General features: G+C 48.3%; 1 protein-coding gene across 5 annotated transcripts in view; it reads left to right on the top strand.

The window, feature by feature from the left end:
* Nucleotides 1–301: 301 nt before the first annotated feature.
* Nucleotides 302–9596, top strand: part of RC3H1 (ring finger and CCCH-type domains 1) — a 69283-nt gene continuing 59988 nt past the window's right edge. For all 5 annotated transcript variants that reach the window (XM_069737815.1, XM_069737814.1, XM_069737816.1 and 2 more), the window contains exon 1: nucleotides 302–427. The gene's annotated coding sequence lies outside the window, so the exon portion shown is untranslated. The remainder of the gene's footprint in view (nucleotides 428–9596) is intronic.

The following is a 9596-nucleotide window of genomic DNA, read 5'->3' as shown; positions in this document are numbered from 1 at the left end:
TTGTACGGCCGCACACAGCAGTCAGGTGTGGACAGGGCCATCTCCTCTGGGCAGCACGGAGTGGACTCTGATCTAGGACGTGTGATTCTCTGTAACGCATGCTGTAAGGCCGCACACAGCAGTCAGGTGTGGACGGGGCCATCTCCTAGAACGCGTCCTCTCTGATCCAGGACGGGTCCGCCTCCTGCCCGTGTCCTGCCGGTGGTGGAGGTGGGGAATGGGGATGACACGGGAGGAGTGGGCAGATGTCGCTCAGGAGAGGAGGGGTGAGTCTGGACTGGGGGAGGGGAGGGAGCGCGCAGGATTCTGGGAGCAGGAAGAAGAGCTGAGCAGCCGGAAGGACACGATGCTCCCCGCTCTCCGCCAGGCGAGCCCCCCGCCGGCAGCTCGAAATGCCCGGGACACGGACAGCTGAGACCCATCGCCGGTGAGTGCTGCGGTCCCGCCTGGGGCCTGGTGTGAGGACTGATGGCGGCTGGCGCCGTCGCTCTCTGGGAGGAGGGTGTGCTATTCTCAGCTCCCGGGGGGAGGTGGGGGATGGATGCGATTACAGCTGCTGCTGGGCGACAACGGCTAGGCCGCAGGCTTTCTCGGGGGTCTCCTGCCCGCGGCCGCCGCTACGGAGGAGGAGGAGGCCCGGAGCGGTGTGACTCGGCACCTGCCCCGCCCAGACCGCGCGGCTATTTACTAATATGGATTACAACCGCGGCGGCTGAGGGAAGCTGCAGTTACCCGTAGCAACCAACCAGACGGCCGCTTTCACTTTGCTTCTATAAGAGCTGCGTTCTGATTGGTTGCTACGGGCAACTGTTCCTTTCTTTGTTGTTGGCTGCCATTATCCGTTGGGCCCAGTGTGGGGCGGCCGGGCTCCCGCGGTGCCGGGGACCGGGAGAGCGGCGGCAGGGTGTGCCCGGGTGAATGCTAATGAGGAGTGGGGGGCTGGAAGTCACGTGACTGACGTGTCGTTAATATCCTGCAACATTGTATCACTGGTTGTTATGGTTACAACAGCCATTGTCATTTCACACTTTGATTCATTTGTTTGGTTTTTTTTTTGTAGTTTTTTTTTTTAATGTTTCACACAGTAAAATAAATATATAAAATGATATGACTTACCCTGTCTTCTGAAGGGAAATACGCTACTGTTACTGTTGTGTTGGGTTAGCTTCGGACCCGTTTAATCGAAGCTGGTGGCAGCGAAAGTGCGCTGACTGTTGGATTATGCTGAAGCAACTGCGGGTTTGATAATTATGGTTCCTGCCTGAGTGGGAGTAGTTATCGAGTCGCTGCAGCGTGCCCAATAGCCAGTACAGAGCAGGCAGCCTTTCTGGCGACTAATTACCCAGGGTGCAGTACCTAATCTGACCTGAGAGTAAGGGGGGCGCCAGAGAGCTGCAAGTGTTAAGGGGAACTGTAAGCGGGATATTCATAAATCCCTGCAGTTCGTGGTATATAGAAAAGCAGTGGGATACCTAGAATAAGCCCCTGCTGTAAACTAAGAGGTCAATAGCCTTGTGTGTGGTTTTTCATCACATCGTGGAGTGGAGGGATAACTAAGATAAGCCCCCCTGCACATGTGATAGCCGTCTGTTGGCCTAAAGTCACCTCAATCCGTGACGTAGGGGTGACGGTCACGGTGTGAATCCTGACCCATTGGTGACAGCGGTCAGGGGAATCGTGCCCTCCGCTCCGCTAATGACCTCAGGTTAGCATCCTCAATAATCAGAACCTCCCACTCCCGTGTCCAAGACTTTACACGTGCTGCGCCGATTCTTTGGAATGCACTACCTAGGTTAATACGATTAATCCCCAATCCCCACAGTTTTAAGCGTGCCCTAAAAACTCATTTGTTCAGACTGGCCTACCGCCTCAATGCATTAACCTAACGATCCCTGTGTGGCCTATTTATAATAAAAAAAAAAAAAAAAAGTTCCTCGCATCATGTTCTCATACACTTTATGCAGTATTAGCCCTCTGTGTCTGTACTGCTACATACTTAGGCAGTTAACTGGTTCATGCAGCTTTACATGAACACCTGAGCCTTACACTATAGCTGGTCCGAATAACTAAAGCAATTGTTACCATCCACCTCTCGTGTCTCCCCTTTTCCTCATAGTTTGTAAGCTTGCGAGCAGGGCCCTCACTCCTCCTGGTATCTGTTTTGAACTGTATTTCTGTTATGCTGTAATGTCTATTGTCTGTACAAGTCCCCTCTATAATTTGTAAAGCGCTGCGGAATATGTTGGCGCTATATAAATAAAAATTATTATTATTATTATTGTGACCGCTGCAGCCAATCACTGGTCATGTGATGAGTTACCAGCGATCATGTGGGTGGGCATGACATTATTGTTCCTGGGAACTATACAGCGGCGGTCAGAGGCCCTGGAATCGCAAGCCTCTGTCATTACCGCGTCCTGGTGGGCTCAACGTTCACCTCTAGGGACCTTTTTTTTATTATTATTATTATTATTATTATTATTATTATTATTAAATGCCTGCATTTGTAGCTTGAAAAAAATAATCACTTTTGCAATTGGGTTTCTTTAAAAAATTTGCGTCGGCTTTTTTTTTTCCTGCATATTAAATTTATAATATACCGTAATCTGTGATCAATAAATAAACTGAGAGGAGCTCAGAACAAGACCGATAACATCAGGACCGCTCCCATTAGAGCTCACTGACAGATCCTCAGTTAACTCCTTCTGCAGCCAGCAAAAGAAAGTGCAACGTTTTTAATGAAACCAAATTGCCAAAATAACTTTTAGCCCAAAATACATGGATGAAAGTAAAAAGGGGGGGACAACCTCATCAACATGAGACTACACAGGCAGATTAGGGAGATACTTTATGCAAACGGTAGTCTTTGGTCTGCCGGTTATAATTTCCAAATGATCGACTATAATGGTCAGAATTGTCAAATTTGCCGTATTATTGTAGTTTAAATAAAAAGTTGGTGGTCTCCGCTCATGTGATGAGATTTGCCCCCTCCGGCCGGCTATGGTGGGTGAGGACCTTTACGTTACCGTGGAATTCCTGCTGTGTTACTTGCTCCTTGTGACATCAGTTGCTTAGCAACAGACACCATTCTGGTCACCGCGCCGGTGGAAAGCGATTCACTAGAGATTCTGAATGACTTCCTAACTAATGGCGCCAAGAGTTCACGTGTGGCAGGTACATTGATGATTTTCAGTCCGAATTTCAGAGGGAAAATCCACAGTGGACGAAAATGTCCTAAATCTCATCCACACCCTACAGAAACCGACACACTGCAGATTTTTAATCCACAATGTGTCAGTTTATGTTGTAGATTACTCACGAATCTGTAAAAAAAAAAATATATATATATAGTGTTTAAAAAATAAATATATATATATTTATAAAAAAGTGTATAGTGTTAAATAAATAAATAAATTAAAAAAAATAATATATATATATATATATATATATATATATATATATATATATATATATATATTATATATATATATATATATATATATCAGTAAATCTGCACTCGAATCGTCGCAATTTGTTGTTGATATTTCTCCAGTGTCAGACAAAATTTCAGCGATTTCTCCCCTTATTAACATATCCTAAGGCATTGTTCATATGTGCGCATTTTTTGTTTCCCCACCAAAATACACAATAGCGGTCTGTTGTTTATCGCCTGTTGTGATACATCCGCATTGTCTGTGCTCTATTGTGATGCTTTTTTATTCCCCTTTTCTCATGCATTTTTGTTCACCGCCTTAGGGTGAATGCACATTTTTCCCTTGAATTTGCTTGCCGAAAATTTGCAGCGTTAATAAAAGCACCAGCTTCATTAATGAGATTGTAATACTCTCGTCTACATGTTGCAGAAATTTTCCTCCCACAAATTTGCGACTTGTAAATTCTGTGTGCAGAATTCATTGCGGTTTTCACTCTTGCAGCGCACAGGCTAAAATTCTCACCAAAATCCGCATGCAGAAGGCAAATACGCCCGGGCATCATTTTTTGAGCTTTTTGGCAATGACTTTACTTTGGTTTTTTTCCTTATTGATTACAGTAAAAAAAAAACTCTGAAAGTCACTCTAAAAACACTAGAAAAAAAACTGCTGAAAAAAACGATCAGGAAACGACTGAAAAAGACACTTTCAGGGGAAACAAACTTCAGATTCCAGAACTCTTTATATTGTTGCTGTGGTATGGGGGGCACATTACATAGATTGCTCTGGGACTGTTTGCACTTTGGTTTCATAGGTAACAGAATTGCATGGCCGACCATGTTGCTGAATATTGACTTTTTTTTTTTTTTGTCCTTCTTTGGTAGACGGATGTTTACCTGCCCCCCTATGATCAGTAGAGTTGAGCTAAAAGATTTGCAGGACGATAGCTCCGTAGTCTGTGGCCACCATGCCAGAGCCCTGTGAACCTCCTCCTACCTGCCACCATCCCTGGCCGTCTTTGGATTAGTGGACCCGATGTGGCGCCATCCCCTCCCCTCTCCAAGAAATATTTTATTTGCTAAACCTCACTAAATACGTGTGTACTGTAAAATACTGATCGTCGCCTATCCCAGTTTCCAGCGCTGCGTCGCTCTTCTCGCTCACTGACATTCCGATTTTCCGGATCGCACTGCGCTCTGTGTGTGAGTCAGAAGTCACATTTATGGCCGTATTGTTGGCCCGAGGGCGATCTGACAAAATATCGGATCGCACCAAGACCAATGTTGGTCTACGGGGCTGTTCACATGTCTGATATTTGGATCGTACTATGTCTAGGCCATGCGAGTCAGCGAGTGCGTGGAAATCATCGGACTGCACTCGGATGACAATCTGAGTACAGTCCGATTTTCGCTCTCTGAGCGCACTCTGGTGTACCGCCTTTACGATATAAGTCTCTGTCGTGTGAGAATGCGGAACTATAGACAAGGGAGGTGGTGAAAACTGGGAATACGATGATCGCTAAGTATTTTATTGCGCTTCTATTACATGTATTTAGAAGAAAACTCCCGGGAGTGCTTCCATAAAGGGAATATGTATTAGAAAATGACATATCGTTTAAATCAGGTTTTTGTGCTAAATATAATTTTTAACATTTTTTTGTAAAATTTTTTTTCATTTGTCAGTATAAGGGTATGTGCACAAGTTGCGGATTTGGCCCTGCGGATCCGCAGCAGTTTTCCATGCATAGTACAGTACCATGTAAACCTATGGAAACCAAATTCAAAGTGCAGATGCTGCAGAAAATTCCACGCAGAAACGCAGCAGTTTATTTTCCGCAGCATGTCAATTCTTTGTGCAGGTTTGTCAGCGTTTTACACCTAGGAATCCGCAGGTGTAAAACCGCAAGCGAATTCCGCACGGATTTCCCAGGTAATGTGCAGACGTTGCAGATTCCATTGCAGATTTTTCTGCTCAGAATCTGCAGGTAAAATGACCTGCGGTTTAACTGCTGGTTTTCTTTAGATTTTGTGTGGATTTCGCCTGTGGTTTTACACCTGCGGATTCCTATAATGGAATAGGTGTAAAACATTGTGGAATCTGCGCAAAGAATTGTCATGCTGCGGAAAATAAACCGCTGCGTTTCTGCACGGAATTTTCCACAGCATGTGCACTGCAGATTTGCTTTTCCATAGGTTTTCATGGTACTGTACAGCGCATGGAAAACTCAAATCCGCAACGTGTGCACATAGCCTTAGGCTCTGTGCACACGTAGGAAATGTGGTGCAGAATTTTCTGCACTAAGGCTATGCGCACACTTTGCGGATTTTGCTGCAGATCCGCAGCGGATTTGACCGCTGCGGATCCGCAGCAGTTTCCCATGAGTTTACAGTACAATGTAAACCTATGGGAAACAAAAAACGCTGTGCACATGCAGTGGAAAAAAACGCGCGGAAACGCAGCGGATTACATTCCGCAGCATGTCACTTCTTTTCTGCGGATTTTCACCTGCTCCAATAGGAAACTGCAGATGAAAATCCGCATAAGAAACCGCAGTAAAAACCGCAATAAATCCGCAGTAAAAACCGCAACGGGTTTTCACTGCGGACATTGGAATTTCGCTGCGGAAAATTCCGCAGTGGAATCCGCAAAGTGTGTACATAGCCTTAAATCTGCATCTGCAGTTTCTGTGCAGTTTCTGTGCAGTCTCTGTGCAGTCTCTGTGCAGTCTCTGTGCAGTCTCTGTGCAGTCTCTGTGCAGTTTCTGTGCAGTTTCTGTGCAGTTTCTGTGCAGTTTCATGTAAATCAATGTGAAAAAAAAAGCTGTGCAGATTTTTCTGCACCATGTGCACAGCTTTTTTCTTTTCACATTGATTTACATTGTACTGTAAGGCTATGTTCACACATAGCGTCCTGTCCCTGCGGGTTCTCCCGCAGCGGATTTGATAAATCTGCAGGGCAAACCCGCTGCGGTTATCCCTGCAGATTTATTGCGGTTTGTCCTGCGGGTTCCGCTGCGGGATTTTACCCCTACTATTGATGCTGCATATGCAGCAATATGCAGCATCAATAGTAATGTTAAAAATAAAAAAAATAATGTTATACTCACCCTCTGATGTCTCGATCTCCTCGGCGCTGCAGGCGGCGGTCCGGTTCCAAAAATGCTGTGCGAGAAGGACCTTCGTGACGTCATGGTCATGTGACCGCGACGTCACCGCAGGTCCTGGTCGCATAGCAAACCTGAGACCGGACGGCCGCGTGCAGCGCTGAGACTTCAGAGGTGAGTATATCATGATTTTTTATTTAAATTCTTTTTTTTTTTTTTTTAATCAAATATGGTTCCCAGGGCCTGGAGGAGAGTCTCCCCTCCTCCACCCCGGGTACCACCCGCACATTATCCGCATTACTTCCCGCATGGTGTGCACAGCCCCATGCGGGAAGTAAGCGGATCAATGCATTTCTATGGGTGCAGAATCGCTGCGATTCTGCACAAAGAAGTGACATGCTGCGGGTTGTAAACCGCTGCGTTCCCACGCGGTTTTTCCCGCAGCATGTGCACAGCGGTTTCCATAGGGTTTACATGTTACTGTAAACGCTATGGAAACTGCTGCGGACCCACAGCTGCAAAATCGCCGCGGTTCCGTGGTAAAAACCGCAATCTGTGAACATAGCCTAAATCACAGAGCAGTTCTGCAGCAGAAAAATCTGCTGCAGTTCTGCACCAATTCTGCACTAAATCTGCATCGTGTGCACATACCCTAAAACACAAAATATAAATTCTTGCAATTTTCACACTGGCCTTTAGGGCTTTTTTTGTTAAGACTCTTAGGCTATGTTCACACTTTGCTTTTTTGCAGCGTTTTTTTGTAGGCACATTTTCAGTTGCATTTCACAGTTCAAGCAAAGTCTGAGATTTCAGAAATCTCATGCACACAGCTTGTTTTTTTTTTCCTGTCTGTTTTGTCAAAGAGCTGCGTTTTTTCAAAATGAAGCATGTCACGTTGTGTTTCTCCTTCGCCTCATTGGGGGACACAGGACCATGGGTTATGCTGCTGTCACTAGGAGGCTGACACTAAGCTGAGACAAAAAAAGGTTCGCTCCTCCCCTGCAGTATACACCCTCGTACTGGCTTCCAGACACCCAGTTTAAGCTTAGTGTCCGTAGGAGGCACACTGATTTTTAATTTCTCGAATTTTTTCTTTTTAATCTATTCCGGACGAAGGGGGCGACGGGTCCTTTCAAGGTCCGATCTCCCCCGAACCAACAACAGGCGAGCACGGGAGTTTCACCTCTCCGTATCCTCTCCTGCGACGTGGGAGCCACTGCCTGAGCTGACATTTTTTGGGCGACGGTTTCTCCCCTAAAAGGGCCCCGATCTCCCCTTTTTTTTTTTTTTTTATACAGACGAGCACTGGTGTTTTCCTCCAGTATCCTCCTCTGCAGCCAGGCCTTTTTATTGCCGGACATGTGCCCTGTCCACCAGGTTCTACCCTCGGCTGTACAGTGGCCCTATCCCCGTGGCATCCGTGCAGACCACACTGCATCACCAATGTTCTGTGTGACTCAGGTGGTGGACGGTTCCTCTCCACCCCTCTCTCTCAGGGGCTGGTGGATTGAGGCTTCCCAATCCCTGCACCGTCCCAGCCATCCTAAGGTTCCTCTCACCTCCATAGGGGTAAGTGTTCCGTGGGGGATGGGGGGGTCACAGCGGTCCGGAGGACTCCTCCTCAACTTGGCACATTGGCGGGCTGCAGCGCAGATGGTGGGCCGAGACGTCGGCCCTTTGCGGCCGCGCGCCGGGCCGGGGCCGCAAATTTAGTCCCCGGCTTCGGCCTGGCCGCTGCCGATAGGCTCCGCCCACTCCTGCGCGTCATCGGCGGCGCCGCCCCCCGGTCCCTGGCGCTTCTCGCAGCCGCCGAGATCTCTCCCCTGATCTCGGCAGCCATCTTGGTCCTCACATACACGCCGCAGCTCCAGCTCTGCCGCATCCCGGAGGCACAGCGCCCACGTGCAGCTAGTTCCCTATCTCTGGATTCACAGCTCGGCTCCCCAGGACAGCGGGACACAGGACCGGGGTAAGGAGACATCGTCAGCTTCCCCTCTGCAGCACCGCCCTCTGCTTCCCAGGCCAGATTATAGCCCCTGTGGCTCCTTGTGCATTAGAGTCATGTCGCAGACTAGATCTAAAAAATCCTCTAAGGTGCATACGACCTTTTTTTCTGCGTGTACCACCTGTCAGGCCCCTCTTCCTAGGCCTCAAAGTTCCCCCCTCTGTTCTGCCTGCGATGCTCCATGTGCCCAGGAGCCCTCCACCGCCACCGACTCTGGCGTACCTAGTCCCCCCCCGTGGGTCGCTTCTCTCTCTCAATCCGTGGATTTTTTAGCCAACGCCATCAAATCCATTCAAAATCCTCCCGGGGAACGAGGTAACCCGTTACAGGCGTTAAGAGATCACTCCATAGCAGGGGAATCGTCGGTTAGCAGGGGCCGCTCTCTCCATAAAGAGGCTCGGTCATCCCGAAAGCGGATCCGCCCTTCCTCTCCTGAACGCTCTCCTCGCCGCTCGGAATCTGACAGCTCCCCCTCTCGCTCACCCTCTTTGGGGGCTCACAGCGTTCCCGACTCTGAACATGAGTCCGAGGTATCATTGGACCCGGAGGCTCCGGAGTTCAGAGCTACGGTCGACTCCCTCATTGTAGCAGTCAATCACGCTCTTAAGGTGGAGGATGACGCTAATTCCGCTCCAGAACACGCGGTCTCTTTTACCAGATCCAAACGTTCCCACAAATCCTTTGCCTCTCATCCAGCCTTTCTGGATATAGTCAGGCGTCACAGGGAGCATCCAGATAAGCGGTTCACGGGTAAGAAGGATCTGCTATCTAAGTACCCCTTCTCAGCGGATCTCGTGAAAGACTGGACGGATCCTCCTTTAGTAGATCCGCCGGTCTCACGCCTAGCTTCTAAAACGCTTCTTTCAGTTCCGGAGGGCGCGTCAATTAAGAGCCCCACCGAACGCCAGATAGACTCGCTAGCTCGTTCGGTGTATGAAGCCTCTGGCTCTTCCCTGTCCCCCTCCTTCGCAGCGGCTTGGGTGTCCAAGGCTATGGTCTCCTGGGCGGATGCTCTAGCGAAATCCATTAACGAACAGGACCTCCCGTCTGATATGGC

Source organism: Ranitomeya imitator, chromosome 8 (assembly GCF_032444005.1).
Source record: "Ranitomeya imitator isolate aRanImi1 chromosome 8, aRanImi1.pri, whole genome shotgun sequence".
NCBI classification, from domain to species: domain Eukaryota; kingdom Metazoa; phylum Chordata; class Amphibia; order Anura; family Dendrobatidae; genus Ranitomeya; species Ranitomeya imitator.
The sequence above is the reverse complement of the archived record's forward strand: the minus strand, read 5'-3'. Positions and strand labels throughout refer to the sequence as shown.